Genomic DNA, 24119 nt, shown 5'->3' on the forward strand with positions numbered 1-24119 from the left:
TAATGTTTTCATTACAGTAACATCGGATTGCAGCTCCCATATATATCGGTATTGTGTGGTTTGAATAATATTGTTACCTCATATATAATCATGAATTCATTTGAATAGTACTCTGCATCTACATTGTAACTGTACACTTATTCATAATCATGCATTTAAAATGTGTGCTGAAATGCTTGCTATGTTAACTTGACCAAAGGCCTTAAGCATTAGGGGGCATATCAACAAGGGCTTTATCTCTGCTTTTTTGGCTTTAAAAGCCAAAAAAGCAGAGATAAAACTAGCACCCTATCAACAACAGGGTGCTAACATGCAAATTGGCATGTTAGCACCCTTTTACTCTACGCTTCCCCTTGCATCTCTAATGAGATGCAAAGGAGGCGTTCCAGAGTAAAATAATAGGAGAAATGTCGCTAAGCGACATTTCTCCTATTATCAAGAATATCGCTAACCCTGTTAGAGACAAAAAAAGCAGCGCTAACCTCGTTTAACGTTGCTTTTTTACGTCTGGTATTTTTCTGACTTAGCCATGATATCCTATGGAAGGAGGATATCATGGCTAAGTTTGTCTGTCCCTAGCAACAATCTAACGTGAGATTATCGCTGGGTTTCCAGCGATAATCTCACGTTAGCCACTTAGCGTGAGGATTTTTATCACTATTGAGATAAGCGTTGCTAATAGCACGCTATGTCAGCGATAAAAATCCACGCTAGCCCGCGATAATTATCCTAGCGCTAAGTGCGCTTAGCGATAATTATCGCCGGTTGTTGTTGATATGCCGCTTGGTTTCTCAATGTTTAACCTTCAATGAGTAGCTTGCTCGGGTTGCAATGTTTTGCTCTTCTCTGCAGGTGCACTTGCATGAGCTCATGCTTAAAGAAAGGCTCATTCTGCAACAGAGATCGTGAGGCTCGAAAGGAGTATCATCGGCAAGAACGAGGGAGGCTAACGAGCAAAGGGAGGAAGATGGTCCATGTTGTATCTGAAGGCTGAAGGAATGCAAGGACATTTCAGTGTGTGGGGATCAGAAGAAAGGAGTCTAAGGGGGTCATTAGCAAAGTCTGCCCACCATACCCCCGGGAAATGGGACCGCCCACAATGCATGCGGCGGTCCTGCACATCCGATTAGGATGCGCCCGCCACAATGGCGGGCGCATCCCGTATTTCTAACATTGCGGCAGGCGGTGCTGAAAGCACCGCCCGCCGCAATGTTCCATAATCCCATGTTCCATCTTAGAGTTTAACTGGGCGGCCAAATGGGTAACACAATCATTCTTAAATTGTAGTTGATCCTTATTCCTCAGGCAGCTAGAAAGTTCCATTGCAGGTAGCAAGGAAGAACAAGCTCAAATACTATTTGTGAGCAGATGGTAGCAGAGGATGGTTAGGCCCTGAGAAATGGGTGTCAGGAGAATTTATATGTGAATAGTGAATTCCCAGTCCCTGTCCAAGTCCTAGTCCCAGAGCCTATGTATCGAGTTAGAGAGGTAGTGGAGTTCCAGTGGTTTGTGACGTAGTGGTAATAGCGGAAGAGTGAGTATTAATAGGGTTGCACGTGAATGGCTTATGCTTAGATTGTGGTGTTATAGCAATTGTGTGGTGTTTGGCAGAAGTATTTTGAATGTAGTGTGAATGTAGTGTTTAATGTGGAGAAGTTGAAGTAATTAACAGTTCCAACATGGCCTAATATTCTGGGATGATGTTAAAAAGTGTAGAAGACACTGTATTGTAATTCTCATTCATGGTGTGGTGTCTGTCATGAGACTTCATCGACAGCTCAAGTGAGATAGAGACATTTATCTTCATGTGTAAAAGTGAGGTATGATTAGAATTTTGAAACTTTTATGCAGAGGGAAACTGTACTGATCAGGGTGATTCTCCTCAGGTCAAGGATTCATTCAAATGTGTGTCAGAGGAGATAGGAAAGCGTTGTGCTGAATTATTTCTTGCGCGATTTAATTCTAACTATTTCTTTAGCAAAGCAGACAATTGTTATTTGTTGCCATTTCATTGTATTTGTTTGCATGTGTATCGCTGAAGAGAGTGCATTCATGAAAATTGTAAAGGAGGGTGAACTGCTGCAAGGAGTGAGACTGATGTCACAGTAAAGCCAGACTGTTATTGGTTGTTGATTTCGAATGAGTACATTTTTGGGTCCTGCTTTGAAACAAACAATTCAAATTGTGATCGTTCACGTACTTATCTGAAAATTAAATGCGTTAAAGTTATATGAGATTTGATATGGGGAGATGTGACGATGATCATTGGAGAAGGGGAAGAGGCACCACCTGAAGATACTGCGGGTCATTATATGGTGATAAATGTAGGGCTACACACTTGTATTTGGCTTAAACAATGGCACAAGATCACTGAGATAGAAGGTGCACTGGTGCTTCTACACTGTGATACTTTCAAGGTGAGAATCATTGAGAACTTCAGAAGGATTTTATATAAGATAAAACCACAGCCTTGTCCTTCCTGTACAATTTGAAGCACTCAATGCTTGGGAGCAAGTGGCTCATGCCAGAGAGAAAAAGAGATATCAAGGAAGAGCTAGATAGACAGTGTGCACTTACGCTGTTTCGAGGTGGGATGCAGAACAGAGGAGGTGGAGAACTCATATGATAGAAGGTGTGAAACTATATCCAGCATTAACGAGAAATGAAGTGGAAAAAGGGAATGAGAGGAGAAGGAAAGCAAGGATAAAAGAAACTGAAGGGGTAGATCAAAACTGTGACAGTGACACTAGTGATAGTCTTTTTGATGTAGTGTTGTCAGAGTGATCATTTACGTTTATTGAGACTCTAACTGTGGGAGTTGGAAATGTTAATGCAAGTGGAACTACTGGGTTGGCTACTGAACCAGTAAATGTGAACCCTAATGAGATAGGGGGTTCTCCTGTGAATAAAGACCAGAATGTGGTGAGAGGAATTCCAGGGATTTTTGCCCCTGGTACCTCCACAGCTCTTAATGCCCCAGATGCACTTACTGTCCCAGGTGGAATTGGACCAGTGGTTCGATATACAACCCAAATTCTGCAGGAAATGGGACACACAGTTTGGCTGTTCCTACTCAACAACAAGTTTCAAGAAACTCGGCTACAAATTCAAGGGCGGGAGAATTTGTTGCTTTAATCCCAATTAATGCGGATTCTTCTTGTGGTGAGAGTGCAGACCCAACCGCAAAGCAGACTGGATTTGGACCTTTGAGGTCATTTTAGGGGTTGCCAGATTTGGGTTCGCTCACATGGAAGCCACCCCTGAATGCGCATCGTAGCACACCCAGAGTGAAGGAGGTATCTGAAGCTTCTGAGGTGCAATCTAGTCTTAATGTTCATAAATTAGATGAGTGGCTGAGAGCTCTTAATGCTACATTGAATGGGACGGGGAGTATGGAATTGAACCAAGAAACAATTTAGACTTCTTTGAAGGTAAACCTGATGGATGTGGGAAAATTGAAGTAAGAATTGGATGAAATGATAAATGGGAATCTTGAATTGGCCCAATAGATACTTATCAACAAATTTTACTTTGTTTTGTGAGCAAGAATGTTACTAGGAAAGCGAGACCAGCTTATGATAAATTGTCTGAAATAGCTCCAAAATATTAAGTTGATTTGGAGCTGACAAAGGCTTTTTAGACGCGGCACCGACTCTGCATTTGCAATCAGAATATAGAGAATAAGAGAATGCCAGGGATGAAGATGCAAATTCGGGTATTAATTCAAAGCATGCAAATTTTGAGTGTGCTGGATGAGTGAGAAGTCAAATGGTCTAAAAGGAAAGGCCCCAAAAGATCAATGGGAGAACCGCCTCCTTACGGAGAGGGAGGGGTGGGACCTACAAGTTTTTTTTTATGAGAGTTACCCAGTGGAGTATATGCTCATGTGCCTTGGAGTATGAGTGATCTTCCGTCATTCACTAATGATTTCCCTAGGTTAAGGGGGAAGCGGTGAAATGGTACTAACAAATTGAGCGATTTGTGAAAATCTTGGAAGTTTTATGGTCTGATTTGAATACTTTGGGGTCCATTATGATGTTCGGGCCGATCGCCACCGCCCAATCAACAGTGGCGATCCGCCCGATATCTTCCCCCGCCCGCCCTCCATTTACCCCCTGCCACATTACAATGGCGGGGGTGACAGCGACGGACGGAAAGACCATCTGCCACATTTCCGCTGGCAGGCAATCGTTCCAATTGCCTGCCGGGCGAAACTCGGGCTTTATATGGTGGCGGTGTCTGGAAGACACCGCCATCCATATCAGGCTGCCTAGCAGAGAAGGCCTTTCCATAGCGTTGATGCTGCCATGGAAAGGCATGCAGGAATTGCTTTGGGGGCCTGTTGCGGGCCCCTGGGGGTGGGGGGTGGGGGCTGCACTTGGGGGGTACCTATTGTATCCCCCTACATTGGCATGCACAAGGTGGCAGGCAGCGCGCGGTGGCTGTCACGTTGTGCATGCCAATGCACAACATGCACATTTAACATTGTGGCGGGTGCTGCTTACAGCACCTCCCGCCACAATGTAAAATGTGCGGGATGCGACTGCCAGGGTGGCAGCCGCATCCTAATGGGCATAGCAGGACCGCCGCACCTCTGGCGGTCGGTCCCGTTCGCCATTGTAATGGGCCCCCTTGTCTGATATTGTGGTCCCACGTGATTTATGGACAGCATGCAAGAAAGCTACAGAGGAGCCTGAGAGTAAATCATCAAGTGATCCTTTGACTAATGGGCCATCACCCATAGCAATGAGAAAGTACAACCAGGTGGTGATGTGGCTGAAGTTTAAAGTATTGCCCCAGGATATTGACTGGGTCAAGATTGAACGAACAACCCAGGAAACTAAGGAGACGATTCATGCATATCATGAGAGGCTGTTGCAGGCATTTAAAAAGTATAGTGGAATAGAAATGTTGGAGCCTAAGAACATGGAACATTTTGTGTCCACATTTGTGACAGGATTGAGGCCCGCAATCAGCATGATGATTCAACAGCATTCAGTTTGTTGGCAAAATAAGTTGGTTGATGAGATCTTGCAATACACCAAGCATTGCAGTGACAAAATTGACATGAGGCAGAAGAAATTGAAGGAGAAACTTATGGTGGCACTGATGAAAGCCGCTAGGTTGGGGGTCAAATTCAGCCGTTCTTAAGGAATGTCCCTCCAATGCAAGGATGAAAAGTGGAGTAGGATTTCAGTCGCTGGGTAGAGGTCGGGATGTGCCTATTGATTCAAGTACTGGGATCGATGTAGCCACATTGAAAAAAAACTAACCTGTGCCAATACTATAATTACTCAGGGCATTGGAAGCAAAAATATAGTCTTAAACCTGCAAATCAAGGTCAAAATATTGGGTTTGCCCAGCCTCAGAATAATAATTCCATGCAGCCACAGAATGTATCGAGACCAAGGTCTCAGAATTCTAATGTACCACAAGCCCCAGTGATGCAGGTTCCACAACCCCCAATGTTACAGCAAGATGCTAATGGTCCTAGATTCACTTTGAATCAGGTTCCGAATGTGAACCAGAATGCTTTCCTGAATAACAGTCCTTTCCACCAGTATCCCATGTTTGAGACAGTTCACCATTATGGCTCTGCTCAGTCCTCCTGACGGTGCCTGAGAGGGGAAGAAGATTGCCTGCTGGGCGCTGTCTTGTAAGTAGACTATAGAAGCCCATTTGTAGATAGTGAGGTAAATGGCCTCACCCTATAATTTTTGGTGGATACAGGTGCTACCCATTCTACTGTGAGAACAGTAGAAGTTCCAAACCTACACCTCTCAGAAAGAAGTATCCAAGTTGTTGGAGTTGCTAATCAACAAATGACGAATCCCATTACTGAAGATGACCCTGTAAGAATAGGCCATTTGTTAGGATAATCACCAATTTGTGGTCTGTGATGCGAGCCCTGTGGGTTTGGTAGGACGTGACATTTTGTGAAAATGAATTGCACCATTTACAGCACACCAAGAGGTGTGGAGTTTCAGACCGATGATGAGGATGTCGCCTTCAAATTGGTTAATCAAATTCCAGCTACCGCACTGTACCCTATGATGGCGAACGAAGAATTACCACTGGATATTAGAAATACTGTAAGGTTAGAAGTTTGGGGTTTTTCAGGAAGGGACATTGGACTTATGAAAGTAGTTGAGCGTGTCTTCATACAGATACTCCAGAACTCGCAGTGAACTTTGACACCTGAAACAGTTGCTCGAATAACCCCAGTAACAAAGGCAATGATCCAACAATGTATTCTGAAGGAGATTATGGGGAGTCCATGTTACTCACCCATTATCGGTTATCAGAAACCTAACATAAGTACTGCATAGTACAGGACCCGTAGAAGATAAACAACATTGTGATTCCTTGTTGTCCCATGGTACCGAATCCTGCTGTGATTTTATTTCAAATTCCATGTGAGGCTGAGTGGTTCTCTGTCATTGATTTGTGTCAGGCTTTTTCCTTTGTACCCTTGCATGAGGACTGTCAGTACCTTTTTGCGTTTTGCTTAGACAATTGGTTTTGGCATGGTGCTGAATCCCACCAGGGTATACAGAGATCCCATCTATTTTCAACCAGACCCTTAAGAAGAAACTGAATCTTTGGTTATGCCCTGCAACTCTGTCCTGGTACAGTATATTCATGACTTGCTGGTTGCGTCAAACACTCAGAAAGCTTGTAAGATGGACACTATTGCTCTGTGGAACCATTTGGCTGAGAATGGGCATACAGTGTCTCCAAATAAATTGCAGTTCTGTTTGAAGGAAGTTTTGTATCTTGGTTGACACATTGAGAAAGGAGTCAGAAAGGTGTCACAGGATTTAGGAGATTCTGCAAGTGAAACTTCCAACAACATAGAAAGAAGTTAGAATGTTTTTTGGGAATGGTGGGCTAATGTCTCCAGTGGATTCCCAGCTTTTTCTTAGTGGCCAAGCCTTTACAGAGGCTGACACGTAAGTATGTGTCAGATCTGGTGCCCTGGGACAATGATTGTATTGTCGCCTTCCTAGAGTTGAGAGAAAGCCTCTGCCATGTCCCAGCACTAGGAATGCCTGATTACAACAAACCCCTTTTGCTTTTTTTACAGTGAGAGGGAGGGCTGAACTCTCTCAATGCATACACAGACTCATAGAATTGCCCATAGGTCCGTGGCCTATTTCTCTGCTCCTGTTGTTCCAGGAGCTGCACAGTTGCCTTAAATCTGTGGCTGCAGTAGGTGTCAGCATGGAGCGATGTGAAGGCATTGTCATGGGTCATCTTTTAACACTATATGTGCTTCACTCTGTGGAAATATTATTGATGCATACTCAGTACTTAACAGACACTCAACTGAACCTGTATAAACAGATCGTACTGGTGGCTGACAATGTAACCTTAAAACGATGTTCTCTTTTGAACCCTGCCACCCTGTTGCCCCTTTGTGAGAATGAAAATGATGAAAATGAAGTGGAACATGACTGTCTCAATGTTACTGAACTGTGTACCAAGCCAAGACCAAATATACATGAGGAGCCACTGCCTGACTCTGATTTTGTCTTGTTTGTGGATGGCTCATGTTTGAGGAACCATGAAGGAAATTTATGAGCTGCCTATGCAGTTTGTACGGTTTCAAGAGCAAGAGTAGTTGAAGCCTTGTGGCTCAAATGAGTATTTTTTGCACAAGTGGTTGAATTGATTGCACTTTCCAGAGCATGCTGTGTCTCTGACCATTTTCACTGATAATCAGCATGGCTTTGGTGTTGTTCATTTTTTCAGATACTTATGTTCCCAAAGGAGGTTAATGACCTCCTCTGGTTCACCTATCTGAGATAGAGAGCAAGTTCGAAAGCTTCTTGAGGCATTGCAGATCCCTACCAAAATTGCAGTTGTAAAGACCTCTGCACATTAAAAGGGGGATGATTATGTGTCTGTTGGTAGCAGATATGGCGATGAGGTTGCAATGTAGTGTGCTCATAATGCTTTCACTTTCAATGGTGAATATACAAACGAGGGGCAGGCGAAACAAACTACAACCTTTTGTTAACAACAGTTGATACTTGAGAGGAAGTCAAGAGGTTATAGGAAGAACTGTCAGCGGCAGAACAGCAGAGTTGGGTTAATGCAGGTTGCGGTAAGAAAAATGAGGATAAGATCATGGTTTTGAGAGATGGCAGATCTGTGCTGCCACGTTGTCTTCTGTCACCAATGACTAGGCATTATCATGGTCCTACTCATGTAGAGAGAAATGCCATGGTCTGTTTGCACAGGCGGACTTGGTTTCATTCAATGTTTAGGTTGATGGCTGAATCATTGTGCCACAGATGTGTTGTGTGTCAACATAACAATGTAGGGGAAAGTACTGAGATGACATTGAGCCACAAGGGGAAGTCCGGTGAACCCTTTAATTGGATGCAGTTTGATTTCATTGGGATGCCTGTGTGCAATGGATTGAGGTATGTGTTGATTGTTGTGTGTATCTTTTCACAATGGTTTGAGGCATACCCCACAAGAAGGAATAAAAGTCTCACAGGTGCAAAGTTGTTGTAGATGGAGTTAATACCCAGAGTTGGCTACCCAATTTCTTTGCAATCTGACCGAGGCACATACTTCAACAATGAAATCCTGAGGTTGCTGTGGGGCGCTTCACAGGTTGAACAGAGACTACATTGCATCTAGAGACCTGAGGCTTCTGGTCTGGTGGAGCAGGTGATTGGGACTTTGAAATCCAGACTTGCTAAAGTGTGTGCTTCTGCCGCTTATGTTGATGAGTCTACACAGTGTACCTGATTGTAGGAAAGGATTGTTCCTCCATGAAATCATCACGGACAGGGCAATGAGGTTACCAGCTGTACCTGCAAATGAGCTTGTGAGCATTACTGATGATCTGATACTTGCAAAGGATGGTTGTTGTGGTTTGTTCTGTGTCTCATCAAGTTTAATCTGCCAAAGCCCTGCCTCATCGGGAGCAGTGCCATGACATTAGTCCAATGGACTGGGTTGTGGTGATAAATCATGTCAGAAAAAGCATGTCTGGAGCCTCTCTGGCATAGGCCTACCCAGGAGACCCTTGTCACCACAAATGCTGTGAAGTGAGGTGGTCTCCCTAACTGGATACATGCTGCCCATATTCATTGAGTGAGTTCTGTGTCCCCTTGATGATATAACAGCATCCCTCTGAGATGTGCCAGTAGTGGTCAAGACATCATGGGAGCAGACTAGTCAAGCAGTAGGGGACTGGCAAGAAACTGAAACATCACTTGTTCATCATGAGATGGGTCCTGAAGAGTTGCTTGTCAAAACTGAGGTGAGAGAAGCTAGTTCTGCAGTTGTGACTGAACCAGATTCGGGCCTCAATGGCCAAGAAGGCAGGAGAGGGGGAGACTGGTCTCGCAGGGAATAGGAGACCAATAGGCATCCCAGAGGATACTGAGGATTCTGATCTGAGTAACAGAAGAGGAGAGGAGAATGCACTCAGAAGTTCAAAACGTGCAAGAGTGCCCTGTCGGAGGTACTCTTCCCCTGAATGGACTTACTTCCCTGCAAATGACAGGGAGAAAGAGTTCTGGGGAATTTGGGTTCACTGTGAAAGTTCAACCTAAAATTCAGGGACTTGATTTTCAGTTCCATCTTACTTTTCAACTTCCTCTGTTAGTGAGCTTGAGTGCCTTGAGACATCTTATTCTAGATTTATTATTTATTTATCTATGAGTTTTGTAGAGCGCTAATATGACCCGAAGGTATTAAAGTGCTTTACAGAGTCCCAAGAGGTACATAGAGAGTAGATAAAAAAACAGTATAATAGCAGTAAAAGGACCAAACAGTATATGGTGTGATAAGTAAACAAAATATAAAAAATGATCCGAGTTACATAATGTGTAAATAAAAATACATAGCACAAGATAAGAATTTTTTTTTTTTAATATACGTACCTGCATTTTATTGACTTCTTGCTGCATCCTTTCCAGTTTTCTGAGTAGCTGGTACTTAAAGTTTCTCTGTCTGATCATTTTAATTTTCCTTTAGTAGTCAATTCAATTTTAATATATTAATTACTTATTTACTGCACTGATGTCTATTGTTCAATATAACATAATTGACATCGTGTTTTGCCTGTCTTTGATATAAATATTTTCCTATTTGAGGATTTTGATATAGACATACATGGGTCCTTTGTCGGCAGTTCAGGGAGGAGAGAAGAATGGTAAAAAATAGCCAGCAGCAAAAGCACATATCCCCCTTCCAATCCAGTAGATCTGTTTCCATGAGTAATTATGCCATCAAGTGGGACACTGACAAGTGTCTCAAGTATCCTGATAATCAAATGTAATTAATGAGCAAATCAATTCCCAAGCATTTTAGAGGCAACAGGATAATCAAGGAAGGGTATTTTCACCAATAAGAACAGACACCCCACAGTTATCATGCTCTTCTCAATCAGTAGTTTCCTCTTCTTGGTACTCTCCTAATTATGATAATAATTAAGAAAATATGGAATCAAGAGTTCCTAGAGGGAAATACATTCTAAAGGATGAGCTAAAATGATTAAGCTCCTATATCTCTTCTAACCTCCAGCTTCTTTTGCAAAATGGTCAACATTCAACTAATGGCGACTGTTTTAGGCAATTTAGCAAACCAATGATTCTTAAGTTTACAATTAATGTCACAGTTCAGGGTCTTCTGAGAAGGGAGTTGAAGAATCCTGAAAAAGCTTCTGTACCACCATTTATCTGGAGATTGTACCCTTTTGGAAAAAGAGACTTGCACCTACCACAGAAGCTTTCCATGGACCAGTTATTGGTAAATCATACTGGGGAGTCAACCGAACTTCCCTAGGAAGAACTTGTAAACTTGGATTCAACTGATCACAGGGCTGAAGCTACACTAAGGAGATCCTACACCTGATTGGCATATTTGATTTACATATAAGTCCCTAGTATAGTGGTGGACTATACTTGTAAATTAAATGTTATTATTCAGTATGCAAAAACCTATAGGGGTTAAGCCCAATGGACCGGGGCCAGGTAGGGCTATTCAAATTTCAGAACACAAAACAATTAACCCGGCTCCGTACTACCGTACACTCCTACTACTCATTGAGTAACGAACAGTCTACTCTTTTATCTGTCCGAATTGAACTTTTATTAGACCATTCCTGTTTCTTATTAATTGAAAAATTGATCAAAACAATTTTTTGGACTGAAAAAGAAACACAGACTTTTCAAATTCACACATGAACTTACACGTATATACAATTCACATTACCATACACTTAAAGACAAAAATGGACTTAGACACTGTGAAAAAATTATTGGCAACAGCTTGCAACATGACAAAAGCAGAAAATGAATTCATACAATAATCTGATGCAAAGCACATTTTTAGGAAAATTTACATCATATACAAAATTTAGTAATAAACATGAAAATATCCAATATTATGAACCACATGTGTTATTCCAACTCCTACGTCAAAATAGTGTCTGAATAGTATATCAATCCTTTATCCAATAATTTCCTTCAACGCTCGCACAATTCAGAATTAACTAAATGCCTCCCAAAATGCCAACGCGTTTCAAGACCCAGGCAAATAGTACTGGGACTATCATCAGGGCTTCATATAAATGGACCGGATATTCTGTTTTCTAGAGATGGAGCGGCCGCTTCAGCTTATTTACTCCAAGAGTTTTTGGCTTTTCTGCCACTGGACTCGTTTATGTTACTGCCTACGAGGCTCCCTTAACACTTTGCCAGAATGAATTTCTTTACTGCAGAGTATGGGCAGGACTGAGTTCCTTGAAGACTCTTTATTTTTACCGCATCTTCACCAATTCAAAACTCTGAATGTAATGGACTTTCCTTTTGCTCAAATACGGGCGTGCTTTCCTTCGTGGGTATTATTTTTCACTCAAAACGAGAAGGAATATTCAACTCGTGCAACATACTGGTTGTAACTCAACTCGGCATTTCAAACCCACAAAGAGCTGCAGTTCAACTAGTCGTTACTAGGTGTCCCTCACGAGTCAAATGCAAAAGCTTTGAAATTATTACATCAAGCTGCAGTTCCACTAGTCGTTACTAGGTGTCCCTCACGAGTCAAATGCAAAAGCATTGAAACCCTTATATGAAGCTGCAGTTCCACTAGTCGTTACTAGGTGTCCCTCATGAGTCAAATGCAAAAGCATTTGACTAGAGGGTCACCTAGCAACGACTAGTTGAACTGCATCTTAATGTAATATTTTCAATGCTTTTGCATTTGACTCGTGAGGGACACCTAGTAACGTCTAGTTGAACTGCAGCTCTTTGTAGAATTATTTTGATATTGGATTCTAAAATATTCACTGCCCACTGCTAATCTCGTCCCATAATGCTTTGCAGGGCCTTTGGTTGGGATTGTGTTTTTGCCCATAACTGTGCTTGGGTTGGTCCTAAGAGGATGGGACCAACACTGAATCGTTCAGCATGATATGCTCTTTGTATTCAAAGCATCTGCTTGGTCCTCCCCCTAGGTTAAGGGGTAACCCCAAATCATCACCTCTGTTATTGCCTGAATTTTTCATTTTAAAAGTTCACTTTTGTCAATTGGTTATATGCTTTTTAGCATGTATAGTTGCTTTATCAAAACGTTTGTTGAAGGAAGGAAATTTTGTGCCTGAATTCTGTGTTTTTCATAGAATGCGTAGTTAACAAATTTTGCGGAGCGGAGTTCATTGCCCAGAGTTACATATCTCATCCTTTAGGTAGGCCCTAAATAGCCAAAGGGCAGCATGCATTATAATTAAAAAGTTGGATATGTACTTTCATGTTTTACATGTCCTGGTAGTGATAACCTCACAAATTTGTTTTTCACTACTGTGTGGCCTGCCCATCATGCAGAATAACATTGTGTACCTTATAACATTTAATAAGCAATACCTTTCGATTGTGAGCAGGGATGAAAGTTATGTTTGGTGTCTGAGAAATTGTAATTTAAAATCCTCTTTAATTGTAAAGTCAGATTTTAAGTCACAATGCTGAAAATGCTAATTTTAGAAAGTTGGCATTTTTTGTCCTAACAATTTGCTGCCTGCAGCCTGTTCCTAGGTGACCTAACAAGGTGTAGTTGGCAGTTTTTTTTTATTTCGGTTCAAAATAAAACCATAAAAGATGCATCTTCAATATACACATACAATTGTAAATTACATAGGGCAAATCTGTATATTAATAGTAACACCTCAACATGGTAGGGGCTGCAATCTGAGTGACTAATACATTTTCCGTACCAATAAATACTATTAAAACAATAAATACATTAAAATTTAGGCATAAAGATTTTTTTTTTATCGTTTCTTAGTAAACTATACACAAGAGTAATTATTTATTATTCTAGTTTTAGCATGTGCATAATTATATGAAATTTCAATATTATTTCCACGTGGTCATACCAACTTAAAATACTTTTCTATGCAAGGATAAATCCATAATTTAATTTTAGCGTTAAGGCCATAAAGAGCATGTGCGTGGTTACAGTCTTAATCCAGCTTTAGCTCTTATACGACTCACATTAAATAAAAACCTACTAACACTAAAAACAATTTTTGGGGAAGTATCTGTTTTCAATATTCTTCCTGCCTCTATACAGACTCTAGTAGTCATGTTACGGCAGATGGATTTAATCCCTTTGTTCCTCGGTTTGCCGTATGCTGGGCAAAAGAATAGTACGTGTAAGTCATTCTCCTTTAATGCATTTTGACATAATTCACAAAATTCATTACTATTTCTATCACAGTTTATTGCCCATTTAGATGTGTTCGCATTGATGTGGAGCACACCATACCTAAACTTCATGTACAGGGCCTTGGCTAGTGGTGGGTATATCTCATCCAAGAAAGGTTCAAAACTGGCTGCTTCCTTAAAAAGCAGAAACTCAGTTGTTAATGTACCATTGCCTGCGTAATGTAACACGTTGTTTTGAATATGGGTCCAAAAAGTGGATTTTAACAGTTTTTTACTAGCCATAGTCAGCTGTGTCGGAGCTTCCCAAAAATGTTTCAAGCCCAATTTCTCGAACCAGGAAAAAACATGTTTGGTCCACGGAGTACCCCTGCTTATGTCAATTTCTAAAATCTCCTGTAAACCCTCCTTGTAACTGGTCAATTCAGGAGTTGACCAGAGCTGTACCCAATATAGCAGGGGTCTTAATATTGCATGGTGGTCCGTTCGTTTGACGTTTGAATCCATAAGAATTGGAATTAGGGGTGTTCTCACTGGCAAGCTTAAAACCCTTCTGAGAAACTTGTTTTCTCCTAATTCAAAGCACCTTTTGCAGCGTGGACCCCAAATTTCGGCACCATAAAGAGCGGCTGATTGTACTTTATATTTGTAAACCTCCAAAGCAGGAGTCAACGCCTTCGATATACTACTCCCATGCATCTTTATTATTGGCAACGAGTTTTGAAGTTGGATAATCTTATTTTTTTCCAATTGTTGCTTCCAGGGCAACTTTGTGTCCAAAGTTATACCTAAATAACTAAAATACTCTAATTCTTGGCCACTAACTGCTAGATTCTTTTTAAAAGATTTGTGTGGATTTATTGCCATGTACTTTGTTTTGCCGGAATTTATTTCAAGGCCCTTTTTTTACAGTAAGTATTAAAAGAATTCAATAGAGATTGTAGACCTTTAGGGGTTGGCGATATCAGTATGGTATCGTCAGCAAATAAAAGGGCTGGCATCAAATCCCCACCCAACTTGGGCGAGTCATGTGTGCACCCAAGTAAATGACTTGGAATATCATTGACATATATTGAAAATAGGGTGGGTGCCAGTACACAGCCCTGACGTACACCCCTTCTCACCGGAATGGCCTCAAATAGTTCACCCCTCGGGCCCCACCTTACTTTTGCAAAATTACCTCTGTGCAATCTTATTATTTGCATCAATAGTTCAACAGGGACGCCTTGGTGTTTCAATGATTCCCAAAGTAAGTTCTGGGGTACGAGGTCAAAAGCGGCCTTTAGGTCTACAAAAGCAATATACAAGTGGCCCTTTTTTATATTGATATATTTCCAGCAGAAGCATAAAAATCTAAAAACCTGATCGATTGTGCTGGTTTTTAAGCTAAAGTGAAGAATATTAATAGTAGGGTTGGGCACAGTTATTATAGTGCAAGGTGCCTCTACCACTTCTACATCCGCATAGAGTCTAGAAAAATTCTCCTCCCAAGTTTTTGCATCTAGGAAAAGGTCCTTATCTTCACAACTTGTCTTTCTGCCTTTTGCTATTAAACGCCAAAAGCCTGCTTGATCTTTGGATTTGGCCGCTTCAATTAAATCTGTCCAAGTATTATCATCCCACGTTTTTTTAGCATGGGCAAGGGTTTGCTTATATTTAATTCTTTTCTCCCTTGTAGCTGTTACATTGTTCTCTTTTATTGACAGTATGAGGTCAGCTTTTACCTCATGACACTCCCTATTATACCATGGGTTTGCTCCTATTTTTTTACCTTTTCCGCTATATTCCCCTGGTAATCTACTCAATACTGGTGCCAGTGCATCCTGCAAAGCTTGATGTACAGCCATTATTGGAAATTCCACTCCTGGTGAGTTTAAATGAAGAGAAACAGTATCAGCAAAGATGTTATAAATCTGTATCATGGATTCAGCCTTTCCAAGGCTGTGCGGCCATTTTAGAGCACGGCGATTGTTACTAACTATGTTAGCATCAATAGAGGTAAAGGTTTCTTCATTGTCCAAAATTTTACCAAGGAAAAGGTCAGGTATTAGTGACAAGTGCAATGGACGATGATCACTATCGGTTCTATCGTCAATTTTCAAATCTAATACATTAGGCCAAAACTCAACAGAAACCAATACATAATCGATGCTACTCCTATAATTACCTCTACAAAAGGTTGGAGTATTCGGTCTATCCGAGGGTAACCGACCATTGCAAGCTCTAAAACCTTGCCCTGTTGTTAGTTTCATGATCTGTGTGAATACTATAGTGCAGGCCACTGTCGGACTACTTTCTAGGGCGGGAATATTATTCATTGTGTCTTCATCTTCAAAAAGATTATCAAACCCCACCACCGGTTCAAACTTACAATTGAGATCGCCCCCGATAATTACCATTGCACCAGCCTCTAATAGATTAAAAAATGAATCAAGTTGATTTATTGTTAAAGATTCTTTCGAAGTTGGACTTGGTCTATTGTAAATATTAATTAAATATATTAATTTTTTATCCTGTGTTTTAATTTTTACAACCAAGTCCTGGGATGCTATGTGTAGTGCAATTGATTCAATTTTGAGGGTTATTTTAATCCATATAATGAGACCTCCAGAAGGCCTACCTCTCGTTGACGGAATGGCATTTACGCTGAAGGTCTTAAACCCTACCCTGTGGGGAGTTTGTAGAGCCCAAGTCTCTTGTAAGAGAAGAATATCACTTTGCTCTGTATATTCCACCCATTCCATATCTTTAAGGTTCCGGTTTAGTCCCGCTATATTCCAGGATGTAGTTGGAAGTTGATCTTTGTATATTGCTCCCAGACAGTAGCATAATAAAGGATCTGGGAGTTGGCAGGATGGGCCTTTTCCAGTAGGATAGGGGCAGAGCTGCCACCTACCACACTTGCACTGCAAAGGCACTGACCAATTCATATGCAAAGGACTTCACACTAACCTATTGTGCCCCCAGACAGACAGACTGGAACCAGGGCAGAGAAGCAGGCAATTCCAGACACCTCTGTACGATCAAACTCCAGAGGCTTCTCCCACTCGTAAGTGGGAACCAGGTATACAAACTTTATCCTCAGAACAAATCTTCTGATCACTTATAGACCTGTGGAAGACTCAGAAGAAGGTCTGCTCTGCTGTCCTGCTACAAGAAATACTGCCCAGCGTATCTGCTGTCCTGTTGGCCTGCCTGCAAGAGGGACTGCTCTGCTGCACTTCTACCTGAGAAATGACAGGACCCGCACCTTGAACTCAGGATCACCAGAGTGACTCCATGGACTATTTAGCTTGCCTCCTATTCTAGGCGACAGGGACACAATAAGCTCCAACACCCTTGAACCCTGCACCTTGACTCTGTCCGCTGTGAGTCCTAACACCCCAAGTGCTGCCTCCCCAGTCCTGGACCCTTAGAAGTGGGGAGATAATGCTCTGCCAGCCCAGTTGTGGTCCGACACAACATGAAACAACCTGACGCAGCCCTCCCAGCTCCACTTTGTAACCTATAAAGTACTAAGCAATATGATATGGACCGCCCATCGCAGTCCTCGCTGCTCCTCATCGGAACTGACATGCATCGACTCAACTCGACCCAGGACCCCACATCACACCCACTGAACCACTGCTGCGTGCTGCACTGCCTCGCATTAAGGACATAAGGTACAATTCTCAGTGGACTTAACCTGTTCTCTGTAACTGGTCCGCACTCCATCGCAGTTGGCCTGAATGTGTGACTTTGTCCTGGTCCGGTGCAGCCAGATAAGCACAATTGTCGCTTTGTGCGTTTAAGCACTTTTTTTTCCTAACCATTTAAAATTGAACATCTCCTGGTCAACTATTTGCTTTTTTTCATTTTGTTGTGAAATACTTTATTAAAATTGACTTCACTTTTTCCAAATTGGTTTGGGGTTTTTCTTGCGATGTGTTTTCCCTTTATAACTGTTTGTGTGCTGCATAAATACTTTACACATTGCCTCCAAGTGAAGCCTGGCAGCCTTTGAGCACCATATTTACAAGAATGTGGTGCAGCCTTGCGTTTTCCCCTGCGCTGGTGCTAAGTTTAGCAGCTTAGCACCAACGCAGACACCCTTGCACCATAGTGCAAAGCTGTTTCCATGCAGGGGAAGGTTGTTTATGTGTAGGAAGGTGTCCCTTCCTGTACCTAAACAATCTTTAAACGCTGTTTATCACTTCTATGTGTGCTACTTAATGCAGCACACATGGAAGTTACAAAATGCAATTTTTTTAAAGATTGTTTATGTGCAGGAAGGGACACCTTCCTCCAAATAAACAATCCAAGGTGTTTTGATTTTTCCATGTGTGCAGCACAAGGCAGCACCCATGGAAAAAGCAAAAACAAGGAGAAATAAAGCATTTCTCCTCATTTCACCAAGTTAAGACCAGGTTTTCCCTAGTCTTAATTTTGGTGATGCCTCCTATTTACTTGACCCTTGTAAATAAAGGGCAGCGTCAAAATCAATGGGAGTTGCTGTGGAACGCCCACTGCAACACCCACTGCCCACCCCTTTCACGCTAAGTAAAGTGTGAAAGGGTTACAAGGCAGCGTAAAGCCACGTTAAGTGGCTTAACACTGCCTTGTAAATAAGGTGACAGGACATTGTTCTCGCTGTGTTGCATAGTCCCAGGTGTAATTTCCACTCCTTTAGATGAAAAGAGGGAAGGAGGGAAGGAAGAGCAAACTATTTTACTGAGGTCCTACACCTATGCTCCTCCCAAAGAACAGCTCAATAATTATCAAACTTGGGGTAGTTCCTCATATGTCAGGTGGTCACAAGGGTTAAAGAAGGGGAGCAAGGTGAAGCATGACACCTGAATAGGTGTGTGAGGGCACCATGATCTGACTTTCAGGTCTTCCTGCGACAGTAGGAGCAGCCACCTGGGTCGCATATGAGGAACTACACCAACGTTGATAATTATTGAGTAAATTCAACTATGCTAGAGTAATCGGAGTAATTTTGGTAATTCCACGTTACTCTTTGACATAGAATTATGGATTATTACATAATTACTTCTGCTCAGGTAACTATGAGTAATTGCGTGAACAAAAATCTCACAGCGAGAACACATTTAGCGAGATCAAGCTGCTCTTCATTCTCACTATTTGTGTTCTACTGTATTTACCACTATTTCTTAGCACAAAATACATACTTCTACTTCTGTCCATTTTGGACGCAAGGGTGTATCTTTCACTAAACAATTAGCATTAAGCACCGGAAGTAAGTTGGGGGAAACTCCTACCCCAAGAGCACATTTAGCACTATTCCTTAGCACAAATGCATTCTCATGCCCATATTGGATGTGAGGGGGCATTTTGTACTAAGAAAATAGCGCTAAATGCTGGGAGAAAATTGGGGGAAAATCCTACCCCCAGAGCACATTTAGCACCTGCAAGAGGCTGCTTGTGCTCGCTATTTGTATGTTATTGTATTTAGTGCTGTTTCTTAGCACTAAATTGATTCTCGCACTCATTTTGGGAGGCATTTTTGCACTAAGAAATAGCGCTAAATTCAGAATTACTCTTCTCACTAATTCTGCATGATTACGCTACACTGATTTACGGGAGTTACACCCACCCTAGTGTTATGAACTCATCCCTTCAACAGAACAAGAACATTTGTTGTGTTTGTTGGATTTATCGTGTAACATCTGCTGAGTTCAGAGGATGTGAGTCCTTGGTAATTATGGTCATTAATTACCTACGGGACCTGCGTGATATCCCTACTACCATAGCAGATACACTTCAAGAGTTTGAGAGGGTATCAGGTCTCCGGGTAAATTGGCCAAAATCGGGCCTGTATCCATTTTGCGACGGCATTGCTGAAACACATTTACATATGAATAATTCTTCTCTCCGTTAGTACCTGTGAACGTTTCAATACCTGGGCATCTTTATACATCGGAACCCCACTGATGTGCTGGAGGGAAACCTGATCAGGGCTGTGTCTGCGGTTGGGCTCAGATTCAATTCTGGAAGTCACTCCCTCTGAACGTGATGGGAAGAATCACATCGACCAAGATGATAATACTACCAAAATGATTGTATTATTTCTCGTACCTCCCAGTCTATGTTCCGGACAGAATCTTCTGTGATCTAAAGCAGTTGATTCGTAACCTCATTTGGAACAAGGGCCGGACCCGTATTGCGGTTCCCAGTATGAAATTATACTATCTGGCAGCACAATTACAATGGGTGACAAGATGGTTTGCAGGTAGGAGTTTAGAGGATACGACTACGATGCAACCACCCTGGTCCCAATCCCAAATATATCACATGTTTCACCCTATAGCCCAAACACTGCGCCCATCTCAGACCTGCCTGGCCCTGGCGCACCGTTGCTATAAGAGAAGCTTGTGTCTTACTAAAGATACAATCCCTTATGCCCCATCACTGCCGCTCCTAGGGACACCTAAGGGCAGGATGGGTACCTCTAACTGGGCGCTTACATGCTGGCATGAAGTGGAACTGTATACATTGGGCGATCTCTATGCAGAGGGCGCATTGATAATGTTCGAGACTCTGGCGGAGGAAAACGACCTACCCGCAGGTCAATTACTACTACATAATTCAATTACGAGTTCGCTCTCCAAGGCATTGGGCGATATCACCATCGAACCGGAGACACATCTCCTGGTATAATACTTACATGTTATAGGCAACTGATCACACATTGGACTTTGGCTGGTTGAGGCACTCCTCACTCACACAATGAAACCCATGATGGCCCCCCGATTGCGGTGGGAAGCAGATAGGGAACAACAATGGCCGGACCATGAATGGGATACATTGCTAGCTAACCACACTAACATTCTGAGAAATTCCATGTTTAAGCTTATACAGACATATATATAACTCAAAGAGCATACATCTCCTCGGACAAATTAAACAAATACTTTCATAATAACTATTCAGCATGCCTGTGCCATCTACAAACAGTTGCAGACTTCCTACATATGCTCTGGTCCTGCACCTCCCGACATACTTATTAGCAAGAAGTCACCGTGGCACTTGCAACATGTGCTAGCAGGCCAACAACACACACATGGGAGGTATGCATATTAGGCCTTTATCCCAGATCAAAGATGAATAGGGTCACATCCAGATTTATCTATTTAGACCTGATCGTGGAAGAGAGGCTAATAACTAAGAGATGGAAGCATGCTGACCCCCCTGTCACCAACAGTTGGAAAAAATTAATTCTAGTATGGGCACGATCAGAAAGAACATCGTTACACAGAGAGGATATAGCCAGATTGCGCAAATACCCCATTGCGCAATACTGGGACACCATGCTCATGGAATAAACACAAATGGATAGGTATGGGGGAAATAGTCCCTTGCAAGTAGCTGATGTAAGAGGTGAAGTCGAGGACTTACAGATACATCACTCCTTCGGCTCCAGATAAGGTCAGGGGTTTTCACAGGGAGGTAGGCTATATCTGCTATAGGCGAATGACACTAATAGGGAAGCCTAGTCATCCATCACAATGGATTTAATTAGCTAGGAAAGAGTGGAAAGCCCGACATGGATGTACTGGGAATGAAACATACACAATACGCACATACCGACCCAGGCGTGACGAGTAGACAATGGCCCTGTTGGTTTGTCTGTTTTATAAAATAAAAAGTATCATACTTTGCCTCATCCTTCTACTGCAATTGTATGCTTAGGTACAGACATTAATAAATTGTATCAATGGGGCACATGGTTAAAAGGAAATGCCATGAAGGAAAAGAATAACATCCTGTTAGTGCAACTCCTTGGACACTAGCATGCGACTCAGAGCATCAGAGCTACTATGTGTAGACATTTTCTTGCAATGTGGAACTGATATCCACCTCAGTGGAACATGACTTAGCAGTAAAAATGTCACTCCTAATCACATTTAACACAGTTAACTGTCTCCTATTGCACATGTATATATTGTTATCTGTAACTTTGGGAAAAGATAAAAAATGCAAAATAAAAATATTAAAAAAAAAATAATGGGTCATTGGATTAAAGAATGTATTTCCCTTGCTTATACCAAATCAGAAAGTGATCTTCCAAGCTTTGCTCAGACTTGCTCTATTAGGGGGATGCCTGCCTTGTGGACAGAGTGGGTTCAAGGCTTGATTACTAACATTTTCTGGAGCAGCAACCTTGGCTACTCCTTCAACCTTTATTAATCGCTATAAAAGTAATGTGGCTCAAGGAACTGAGCTGGAGTTTGGAAAAAAGGTTCTTACTAATTTGGAATGTCACAAATAATTGTAATGTATAGAGCAGAGTCATGTTTCCTTACAAACAAACATCATTGTTTACAGCATGATTTCTGCTCCAGTGTTGCTTAGTATACAAGACACTCCTTTGATTTGGCATTCCTGCTGAGTAAGCACTGGGATGAGGAATAGGATGAAGAGATATTGCTGGGATTACTTACCAGTGATCTTAATTACTTCTTCCTTATTCCTCATTCCAGTACTTATGTTACCCCCATCATACCCTGATTATGGTGGAGGGCTTTTAGGAAGCTTGATTAGTAACAGGAAGTGAGGTAGAATTCATCCCATTTAATAGTTTAAAGAGAGTAGTACTTTTTTTAGGGTTGAGCCTGCAAGTGAATGTGCTAGTGCATACGTCTCACTTGCCAGCCACTCTTGTATAAGAAAAAGGACTAGGAGTCCACCCATTGCTTACCATTTGTTGGTTTCCTGTCATTCTTCTTTACAGTCTCCTTAATTGGCCACTGCATGTAACATCATTACCAGTCACTTCTGTGAAGCAGGGACCAAGCGCAGATTAATTCAAGTTAATTTTGTACTCGTCCGCTGCCACTGGCGTGATTGAGGTTCTATTTCTCCCCTACTCCCATTGCCTGGTGTTCGCTTTTTCTGGTATTATATATCAACGACCATGACTGGACAGGAAGGCATTAAAGAGTTTTACATGAGTACCAGTCACCTTACACAAGTTCACATTAATTTAATTGTTTCTACTCTAAGTGATTCGGCCAGGATCATAGGACATTGAGCCGATGCTGAGACTTTAACCTTGTTCTCCAGTTCTGCAGCTCTGGTCAATGTGCCACATCCTTCGTCCTCCTTTCACCTACTCCTTCTCCACTTGACTTCTAGTCACTTTTCGACACTCCAGTGCCCACCTAGATGGCATGCAAAAGGCGGGGTGGACTCTGCTGTTCACTCGCTCACCTTCTTGCTCCTAATAAGCACATGTTAACTTACACAAGTTCACATTATTTGCATTCACTTTATGTGATATTCCTATGAGCACCACTTACATTACAGAAGTTAACATTTGATGAGCCGATACAGAGACTCTTAGCCTTTGAAACCCACTCAGAGAAAGTGGGACCTGGCTCAGTGCCCTAGCCTTTCAGGGGGTCACTGAGAGGAGTCAGCTCTGTCCTACGGAAACCTTCAATAATTCTGAAACATATAGGTCTTTATTATAGTTTCCCTTTAATTAATTCTTAATGTGGGGGTGTATGGGAGTCTATTAAAAATATTTTCAAGAGAGAACTGAGAAGCCAGAGCCATGGCTTAAAGGACCCTTTCTCTGGTAAGCACTGCAGCCTCTCTAGATTTTCTTCGGCATGACGTCATGACCTCGGCGTTATTGGTTTAGTAAATCAGGCTGGATTAGAATGAACTCTTTTCTTTGAAAAAAGTATTGGCAAAGCTAAAAGGTCTCACCTCTGCTCTGCCAATATTGTTTTAGACGTGGTGTACAGCAGCACAGCTAAAAGTAAAAACAAAGTGCTGTGACACGGTCAACGCAGTCAGTTTTTAAGGCCCTTTTTTGCCTTCACTTTTAACTATGCTACCCAGCAGATGTGCAGCTGTACAACATGGCAAAGAGAACATGAAGCCATGTTGTACAGTAACGTGGCTGCTGTGCAGCATTGCTGAAAGTAAAAAAAAAACCCTATGATGCCCCCACCATTGGCTACATCAAAGCACTTTTTTTTTACACTTTCATTCATGCTCGATAGCAGGTGGGCTGCTGTACAACATGGCTAAATAAACTGAACAAGCCAATTGCTCTCGCATAAGCACAACCTATTGACTTTGCCAATGCTCGTTTCACAAGTGGTGGTTGGGAGGGTGCGCCCCTGAGGGTGCAGAGCCACCAAACTACAGAAGTAGGCTATCCTGTTTTAGGTTAAACCTATAATAACTGATAAAACCCCACTGAAAGTAAAATAGCCCTCACCAGTGTAAACATATAAAAACTGAAAAAATACCTTTGCAACCACAAACTAAATTCTATTCAAAGAAAGGAAAAGGTGAGTGAAAGAGTAATTTTTATTTCTTCCTGAAGGTGCGAATACAATGTAACTTTGTTATTCAAGGCAGCAGCAAGAAAGACTGGCCTAAGATTATTCTGCTTGAGTTTTGTTGTTTAGG

Source organism: Triturus cristatus, chromosome 2_1 (genome assembly GCF_964204655.1).
Source record: "Triturus cristatus chromosome 2_1, aTriCri1.1, whole genome shotgun sequence".
Lineage (NCBI taxonomy): Eukaryota > Metazoa > Chordata > Amphibia > Caudata > Salamandridae > Triturus > Triturus cristatus.